Here is a 10509-nt window from a genome sequence, read left to right on the forward strand (position 1 = left end):
TATTCACAGATTCATTTCAGCTATCATGTAACAGAATGTAGCTGGTCGTTGGAATTTAGGCGCTCAACTCCAGACTATGAAAAAAGCGAAACGAAGCAAGGAACAGTAAAGGTCGGTAGACATGTTAACAACGTTGGTTATGTAAAATCACACTACGTTGTGTTGTGCTCGAGTTAGCTTCTATTGCAGCTTTGTAACTCTCACAAATTTATCTCTAGCCTGGTTGAACCCATCCTAATGAATCCAAAGCAGCCCCATACATAGAAAGGCTTAACACTAAACAAGGGCTTCAGTAGTTTGCAGTGCTACCACGCCCCAGCCTTTTATCTGGCGCTTCATTCAGACTGGTCAAAGTGTGATTTCCAGGATCTTCAGACACAAATGTACTACAGAATTTGTCGTTACATAAGGAATATGCGGCTAGGCAGACGTCAGCTGTGACTAAGATTGTCATTGTAATACCACTAATGCAATAAATGAATAGATACTGTGTTTATACACAGCCTTTCTGCACACGGCAGTCAGTAAGCACTATAGGTTTATAGAATAGTGGCTTTAGTGGATATTTAGTTTGGAAAAGTTTATTAACATCCTGATGTCCAGTACTATGAATGCCTAATATTTCAAACCAATCTATTTAATTGCGCATTTGGCTCCTCGGCACTCGACGGCAAGCTCCTGACTTGACTGGCGGCGTGTATGGTGATTTGCCTGGCAAGAAAATGAATTTATGAATTTACAGCCAACTGTGACATGCTTTCGCTATTTTACAGAAAAAAAAACTTTTGGAGAAATAGAACGCGCTCCTCTCCGTCACTTCAGTGATTTGTCGTTTGTGCGCGCCAAAAATGAAAATGCCACCCAAGAATGAAAGATTATCAGCGCCGAGTGTCTACATTCCTGTGAAGCCAAGTACTAAAGATCCTCTAGAGCAGCGTCATAGCACGGAGGAGCTTCACACCGAGCGGCATGGTCTTGTATGCCTAATTAGCCGCATTAAGCATAAATCTCAGACACACATATCTGAGTTAATAAAATTCTAAAAGAGCGAACAATCATCAAATGTCGCTACTCAAGTTCTGAATACATTGCATGCGAGCTAACTGCAGTAAATAAAATGTCAAATATTGCAGTTAGTTAATTATAGGGACGTACAGGGGGTTTCGCGTTTCTTAAACCAATGGTAAAAAAGCGGTACAGCGGAGCTTTGTGAAAGAAGCGGCATATCGTTTGTCGTTATAGAGCTCATCACATTATTTTCATTCCGCCTAATTACTTAAATAACTAAGATATATTCTGCAAAATCTTTGTCACTACTTGGGGGCCAAGTGGGTTTCATCAAGTTGCCGAAGAGGTTCAGAAACAACCTGTCCAGCTTTTTCTACCGACTTACCTCCAACGTGGCTGTTTTTTTTTTCGACATTTGAAGAAAGCCCTCAAAATATGAAAAACGTCTAGGGGCCACTTAGGATCACTAACTTGCGATGAGGCGGAAGCTTCTTTTGCACTGTGGTCCAAAGTCCTCCACTACTGCACCTCTTTCTGTTTTCAATCCCACCCCCGCGATGGTGCATTAGTGTAAGCTACCAGTCAACATATAAAGTCCCGCTTTACCCGAACCTTAGGAACGTGCCTGCGTGGCCTAGGGATAACGTGAAAGCAAGGATCCTGGCAATCCTGGCAGGCAGATTCTGATATCCCCTCCCGTATGAAAGGAGAGCACCGAGTTGGCAGCTCCTGACAAACGTAATGTCAGGAAGCCATACTTCCAGTTAGTGCTCAGCCCTGTCAGCTGCCAGCTACCGCCTCCCACGTAACGCAAGCGTCACGGACGTACACTATCCGCTAGCAAGAGCCAATAAAGGCTGTCGCCTTAAAAAAAATATCGTTTGACTGTGTTCGTGCCTTATAATGTAGAAGCGCTCCCACAAACGTCTAAAGGAACAAAACGTGCGCTCTGGCCACGCCGAAGTAAGCCGCCTCCGTTCTCTTAGAAGGGTTGAACCATGACGTTCCATAGCGCACAAAATAGAAGGGACAGAACACGAACGCTACTTGCACTAAAAGAATGTTTATTTCGCTCTGACAGCTTTATACAGCAACAAGCTACGTTTATCTTGTCAATCGCATGGTGAGTGAATACATAACAACAAAAAACGCAAAAACCAACCTACACTTCAGCACTTTTCACACAATCACCTATTACCCGAGTCCAAAACAAATTGGTCTTTTTTGATAATGAAACAGAAGGACTACTAGCACACTTTTCAAAACTCTCTTTTTCCATTGCCGCAGCTACAATTATCTCTCTTTTATTGATCACCATATTTGCCTATCACTGAACAATCTTCAAACTTGGGCGCGCACGTATTTCCACGGCAGGTGGTGAGCCGGTGAAAAAAACAATCACGCTTGTAGATGATTACCTGGATGACCTTAGAAAGAGCAATGGAAGCCTTTTTTAGGTAGCAGAAAGACAATGTCTATCTTTGGAAAATGTCTTGAGCCACTGTCAATTACCCATGAGCGTCCTGTAAAGGGCACCATCCGTATTCTTGATTTAAAACTTGTTTCTCTGAATCGAGTTTGCCGGATGTATGACCTCAGAGGGAATAAGACGCTCTTGCCTTTTTCCTCGGCGTGCACGAAGTTGTTTAAGAGAATGGTAGTAAAAACATGCCTTTATATGCAGTCAATACGTCATGTACATGTTTAATGCAGAGAAGTTTCAGGAATCAAGTAGACCGCGTACAGGAAGCGGGTTACCCGGGTCACCTCGTAACAGCAATAGCAGAATGCCTGCACAGTCAGGGAAAAAGCGTTTCTTCGTTCAGAATACTGCGCCGCCAATCTGCCCCGCCATGCGGAACCGATTGGGCTGTCTGAGCATTCCGAGAATACCGGTAACGAGGCCACTAATGTGTTAGCCCCGTTAGCCCGAGGTTTGTTTTAACCTGGCGCAGGCTGCCTCGAATCCAGGATTCACGCGGGGTCGCATGCACTCCATCAGTGAACTAACGCAGGCCTATCGGGCTGAGCAACTGCTCCACCTCCTATCCCACCCATATCTAGATAACTGCCACCAGTCACTCTGGCGACGACTCTAGACGCACACGCTCCCATCCTCTTATAGAAAGTCTCCCTACCACCAGACCCTCACCGATCCATCCTGCACCCTTTGCAAACACCCTACATCCACGCCGCCGACATTCTGTTCCAACGTCCGGCGGATCCTCCCCCGGGAATTTGACTTGGGGCACCTCAAATCCAGGGAAGACTGGGGAACCCTGCTGTACTCTGAGCACCCGCTACGACAGAAGATCACCGTAGGAACATAGGAACACATGCACCCTTAAAAGAAGGACGTTTGAGCGTAGTGGGGTCGTGCAGGGGCCCAGAGGCATGCATGCCCCAAGCTCCTTTGTATAATAAAGTTTTTACTAATACTCCACAATTCCATTGTGTCCATTCACACAAAAGAATACTGCACCTTCTTTTCACCAGGATTTAAAGGTCCACTGAAATGGGTCACCAAGAAGGGTAAACAACGCCATAAGACTGATAGATATTGAACCACCCATCATTCTCCCGCAAAAATTTTCTATCTAGCTTCTGTAACACCAGAGATATCGGCGATTAAAAATGACCCTTCCCATTTTCCCTCTCAACTCGTACGCCGAAGGGAGCCATAAAAAAATAAAGAATACAAGCAAGCTCAAAGCTCCACCCAGAAATACGTCACTTCGACAAACTTCCGGTTGACGCGCGCTCGCTCGCTGGCGTACTCGCGTCATCCCGTCCTCGCTAGCACACGCCTGAGGAGTTCGCGAGTTCGCGCAGCGACGGTTAGTGTAACCGCGAACCCGTGGTTAGCCCATGTTACACTGCGGACCAAACCATGGTTACACCACTAACCGCGGTTATCGCAAACCGAGCTCGGCGACCTCAGTTTGCGTCGTTAATCGAGGTTATGACGGCGTCTGTTGACGGAGGCTACTCGTCGGCGCCCGAGTGCACGAAACGTACGAGCGGGTCTGATTCACAAAGTTATTCATTTGCCACTGTATCACGTTTAAAGATCGACGTATAGAATATGGTGCCGCCCGACGTCTTCGATTACGGCCGACAGCGCACCGACTGCGTACTGAAGCCTTGCCTTGCCTGCAGTATCGTTTGAACGGCTTGTTGCTGCGCAAAACGTCAAAAAATGCGCGGCCTTAGCTATGAAAGTACATGAGTTTGCAACGCTTGCAGCACGGGATGCCGCGAGCAGGCTGAGGTACAGTCGAGCGTGATTTGAAGGTTATCGCGCGAGCGTCGACCAGCCTTGCACTCCAGGCACCTGGCGGCCGGGTTTGGAACAGGAAAAATCTTGATTTCGCACTCTTCTCTCTCGTTCGCTGTTCCATGCAACAACCATCACCCCCGCGACATACTCACCGCCCTTTCTCTCTATTCTAAGCTTTCCATTTGTTGCGATAAAGTGTCCAATTTCAGATAATACCGAAGAATACGTCGTGCTCACAATGATAACTGCCTGTTCGTAGAACCAAACGAAAAAAAGAATGAAAGTGATCTCCCAGCAGGGAGTGACGGCTACTAAAGGAACAGCAAAAAGAGTGAGGGAGGCTGGCTTGATACCTCCCTCGCCTCGGCAGAGAATTCTGGGCCATGGCGCTGTTGATGTACCCGGTCGACGCTCGCGCGATAACCTTCAAATTGCGCTCGACTACGTTACACAATTGCCGCGGGGGTGGGGCGCGCGAGCGCGGCGAACGATGGCGCCGTGCTTGACCGTCCCTAGTCGTCGCTAGGCCTAAATTGTTTCGCTTCGAAGCCGCGGTGGTCGGCGCTTTGGAACTGATCAACGCTGTCGTAAATCGTCTATTTATGAAACTGACTTATAGTGAATCCTATCCTGCCGTAGTAAAAAAAAAAAAAAGTATTAACTCTGATGACGCATTAATCGCAGAGCTAGTACGAGCAGATCGAATCAGCCGAAATGCACCAGCGGCAGCTGGCTTGAGCAGAAACTTGCTTGTATCACGGCTATCGCTCTTACCAGCAATTTGCTGCTGGTCAGCGATCCTCACGAGGGCCACAGCGGCGGGGTTTTAGGCGGTCGAGGAGGTGCTGCCATCGTGCGGTGCTTGACCGTGCTGTTGACGCCTCGTCGGACGACACTCCGGTACTCCTGAAACCACGTTATATAAATAAGATATTTGTAAATGCAGCTTCGTTCCGCCGATCACTGCGTCGCTTCGGTTGTTGTACTTGATGGGCAATGGCCGCCTAACCGACAAGGGCGGCGAGCTGTGTAACAGCCCGCACAGAGTTCGAGCAGCGCACGAGCAGACGATTTTCGCAGCAACCGGAAGTGTGTCCGTGACGTCATGGCTGCAGTGGCTGCAGCGAATGGCAGCTTCTAGCAAGCCTTGCCAGTCAACTCACCCGTGACGTCACGGGTTAAGGAAATAGTTCCATGCGACACCGCCAAACGACAACTTCTCTGCCCGCGAATTTCAAAAAACGCTGTTTTTAAAAATTAATAATAAATCGCTGGCTTTGTTCCAAGGAGTTATACTTTGGGCTAGTGCTCACAAGTATTTGTTCTACACACTGAACATGTGGCTTCTTGGTGGCCGTTCCAGGAGACCTTTAAACTAAACGGAGAGACAGCCCTGGGTTGGCGCGATGTCAGCACACGTTAGAGACCTACAAGTGGCCGAAATTACTCAGTGGCTTTCACCTACGGGACTTATTTCACTCTTTTTGCTTTACCTGCCACCTTCCTCCTTCCCTCACAGCATGGTTAACTTTGGTTAACGTAACCAATTGAAAAAATGCGGACTGACTTACCGGAGCTCGCGTACTCTAAGCATGGGCGGCCACTTATTTAATGCCAAGCCCAGAACTCGAAAGTGAGCGATCCCAAAAGCCTCAGTAAAGAAAGTTGTAGACCAATCTGCATGCAAATAAAGAACTTTATTGATCAATGAAAACCTATCTATTGTTGTTTATTTTTACGAAATTTTTAGCCCACTTAAGGAAATGTTTCATAATAAAGGTGTGTACGAAAACTATGAGGTTATATGTACACGGCCGCTGCTTCCTCAGCCGGCTTCATCGGCCCTGCATTGGCTTCCATGAGGGACAGCCACTTCAGAACTGTACAGCCTTCTTGGCTACAACAGCGACTGTGGGTCAATGGTTATGGAGCTCGAATATTTAACTCGTTCTGAAGGCGTCCCAGCCGATGGCATCCATGTCTTCAGCAATATTATCTTTTGACAACTAATTCCATGTGGTAGATCATATCCCGACCTTTACTCTTGGGTGTCCTTCACATGTAGCCTGAAGGTGGTTGGAATGTTACACATATTTAATGAAAACAAGTTAAAGCTAAGTTTAAATGTTTAATTTTGGAGGTAAATGCTCCATGTACGTTATGATAGCATTGCATCTCTTAAACCTAGACAGGAGCTGCATTTCTTTGTTCAGGCCAGTAATTTTGCTGCTAGCTGATATGTACGGTGCTTTGTAAATGAAAAAAAAAAAAAAAGACCATTCCTAGTAAAACCAATTATTTACTGCAGCTGCGTTTAAACAAAGCTTCCCTGAAGCTTTCTGTCAAGGATAATGACATGAACAATGTTCAGTTACCGCATGCCGATCTTCATTAAGCATGAAATGATGATCACATCATACAGACACGCGTAGAAATATTTCGGTGGCGATGGAACATTTTGTAGAAATTTTAATTTATGAGGAAAGAAAGCTTGGGGTAAGGACTACATAATTACTTACGCACTGAGAAGCTGTACAAAAGAGTTATTTTTTTTTGTCTATTTAATATTTGGCACATGGAAATATTTGAATATCAGTATAATTAGAAATTATAAAGCTTATTTGTGGCAAAAAACGCAGCAACCGATTTTTAAGCTGCGATTGCAGGAAAAAGATCATTGCAACCCTTGGTTCGTCAGCCTTTTGCATGATATATATTCCACGAGTGAGCGTCGACACCACTTTAGCCGGAGATCATGGACACGAGCAACGACGAAGTTATAAGGAGTTAGTAGAGAAGTAATACATGCACCTCTCTTCACCTTGATCTTATATTAATGCAGTTAGAAGACGGTAACCACTTTGGTATGGGAAAAGCTGATAAAATGATCCCTTTTCTTTTTTTATTCGATTGATTTCGTGCTCCGCTATACAATGTCAGCGCTTAAGATTACATTAAAATATAATCGATGGTGAAAATTGATTCTGTGAATTTTATCTCGGTATGCGCAGGATTATACGGTCAGATAATACACATCTGTAGAAAGAAATATATAGTGGGAAATATTCATGTCCCTTTATTACCACAATGATGTGTGCATCTAAAAGTAGCTCCTGACTACTATGTTGAAGTAAATGGAGCTCCTGAAACACCTCGGAATTTAAGTATGCTGGACCAATAAAAATGTGGTTCTTAAAATTGCTGGGTTTATATTAACCTTTCCTCATATATAAACAGTGCTGTGTCGCTGATTATCGTATCCACATGGTAAATTACACATCAGGCTTTCTGCTTAGTAGCGACTGTTGGGAGGGCGGTGAGGTAACCTAGCTGGTAGTGTTTTCAGGTTTGGTCGAATTAAATTACTGCCCACGTACTGTACGTGCTGTGATACTATTACGAAGTTATTGTTTTTCTCTTCTGAGATCCTTTTGCAATATCAAGCATCAAACTTGGCAATCTTTGAAACTTGCAAAACTTAATGAATACAGTGATTCCGTGGCTTTTAAAAATGCTATTTGAAACACTGATTTGTAGAGAATGGTCAAGCGCGAGAGCTATCTCAAAGCGTTTTTATATCGCAGGATGATTTGGGTTTTTAACACAGAATGACGTTTGGCGTTAAATTGCTACGTGGATTTGACATTTAGCCTGCTCTTCATTTGTTCACGAAGTTGTGGGTCTCTCTTCTGTGCCTTCTTGCGTTTTCTTCCCACTGAAACTTCTGAATGAATTTTTATGGGCACTGTCCTGACATTTATTCCGAGTGCAACCTTTTCTTCGAACGAATATGCTTGGCCTCGGTTAGCAGCTTAGCCGACATTTTTTAAAAATGCAGAAATATTTTGAAATGTTAACTGTAAGTGTTAGCCAGCAATGAATATTCATTGTTTTCATGTGCTCGTTCGAGCGGTGATGAAGAAAAAATTGAAGCTGCTCATCACTTAGGTTTAGAAACTGAGTACAAATTAGAGATTATTGGCTTCCGTGGACTTCGTAGAATTACAGAGGAAGTCATGTCCTTCTCACCCCATCTTCTCCGCAATAGCGTCGAAGGCCAGAGGCCAGGAGAGGAAGGATGAGAGCCCCCAAGAGACAGTGGGGGAGGGTGTTCGCGGCGTCGTGCGGGCATGGGGAAGGTCAAAATAAAAACGTTTTACTCATGTATTGTATTTAAAAATAAATATTTAAGCTTATATACTGAACTGACTGCAAGTCTTAATGTCCCCTTATTTACATAATTGTGAAAAGGTTTGAACTTTATTTTGCAGAATGGAGCCACAATGGTGGATAGCACAGATCAAATATAACTGCGCTACCCTAATTGCAGTTTTTCCTTATATTGGTTAAATAGATGTGAATACAGAATAATCTTTGTCCTAAAATCTCAGGTAATATTTCGTTCCAGTTTCGTTTCGTTCCAGGTAATATTCCGGTTGTGATGTATGGATGCGACAGTTCGGCTATGAAGAAGGTTGACCGCAGAAGAATTGACGCGTTTGAATTGTGTTGCTGGCGGAAACTCTTGAAAGTTCCTTGAACTGCCAGAAGATCAAATCAGTGATATTGTCGACCATAAACCCTGACTGCTCATTGGAGGGTCAAATTCTAAAGTTAAAGCTCAGCTACTTTGGTCATCTGATGAGAAGAGAGGAGTCACTGGAGAAAGATTTGATGTTGGGAAAGGTTGAGGGTTGCCGGAGAAGGGGTAGGCCGCGAACGCGATGTTTAGATGGCATCCTCGAGGCGCTGCAGATGAAGTTATGTGATGTTAGGAAGATAGTGAGAGACCGGAAAGCGTGGCGTGATATGGTCCATAGGGTCACGATGAGTCGGACACGACTGAACTGAACTGAACTGAATATTTCGTTGATAAAGTTTCGACGAACGGAGTCGAAAAATAAATCATCATAAAGTTATCGCTCGATTTCGGGTTAACTGGGATTGAACCCGTATATTGTTTTTACTCTTACTTCACGCTGAAGTGCCTCACCTCAATAGATCCAGAAAATGAACAATGAGCCTTATAGAATAAAATGCTGTTTATCACTTGGATTGCTGTTAGCTGTAAAGAGATTCTGTGATGTATGTCATAAAATTTTGGTATGGTGTTTTCGGCGGGTCGTTGGGTCCCGCCAGAGACGGTGGTTCTGGCGCGCAAGTATAAAACGATAGATTAGAATGAAGCCATGGCAAGACCGGAAAGAAAGATACGGTTTCTTTCGCAGTATAGGGTACATTTTCAGTGTGGAGGTGATCCGAAGTTGATGTTGACGGAGGAGATACGAAGGCTTTTTTTTTTTTTTATTCTAGGGGTGTCCCGTCCGAGAAGGCTTTGCGACAACTTCCTCGATGACAGCAATGAGTGATGGCGGATTAAACTTGTTTCTATAGGCACACACTTTATATAATTATAAGTCACTTTCAGAGATATTCACAGCAAAATATAAAACAACAAATACTCGGAACTGGCTAGCAATAGGGAAACCTCTTCCCAGAGATAACGAATGAGGCATTGCAGCTAACCGCGTAGCCCAGTAGACCCCCTATACCCTCGGCCTCTGTTTTAAAACTTCGGAGCCCTGCCCACATCTTAATTTTAGCCATTTGCAGCAAGCATCAGCATGACTAGTTGCTTGCAGCCTACCATCCCCTTTCACTCTTTCCCAAAGCATCTGTACAAGGATAAAGAATCAGCAAAAAAGTAAAAAAACATGCATGTGGCAATGACCCATCATCATCATCATCATCATCAGCCGCTGCAGGACGAAGGCCTCTCCCATATTCCTCCAATTAACCTGGTCCTGTGCGAGCTGCATCCACTTGACCCCTGCAAACTTCTTAACCTCATCCGCCCACCTAACGTTCTGCCGCCCCCTGCTACACTTTCTTTCCTTTGGAATCCAGTTTGTTACCCCGAGCGACCATCGGTTATCCTATCTTCGCACTACATGTCCTGCCCATGCCCATTTCTTCTTCTTGATTTCCACTAGAATGTCAGGGACTTGAGTTATTTCTCTGACCCACTCTGCACGCTTCCTGTCTCCTACTGTTACCCCTACCATTTTGCGTTCTATAGCCCTCTGCGTTGTCCTCAACTTAAGTAGAACCCTCTTGGTTAGCCTCCACGTTTCAGCCCTATAGGTGAGTACAGGTAAGATGCAACTGTTGTATACTTTTCTCTTGAGCGATACCGGTAAGCTGTAGTCATAATCTGCGAG

The sequence above is a fragment of the Amblyomma maculatum genome, unplaced genomic scaffold (genome assembly GCF_055883805.1).
Source record: "Amblyomma maculatum isolate TAMU_Amacu unplaced genomic scaffold, ASM5588380v1 scaffold_50, whole genome shotgun sequence".
In the NCBI taxonomy this organism is placed as follows: Eukaryota; Metazoa; Arthropoda; class Arachnida; order Ixodida; family Ixodidae; genus Amblyomma; species Amblyomma maculatum.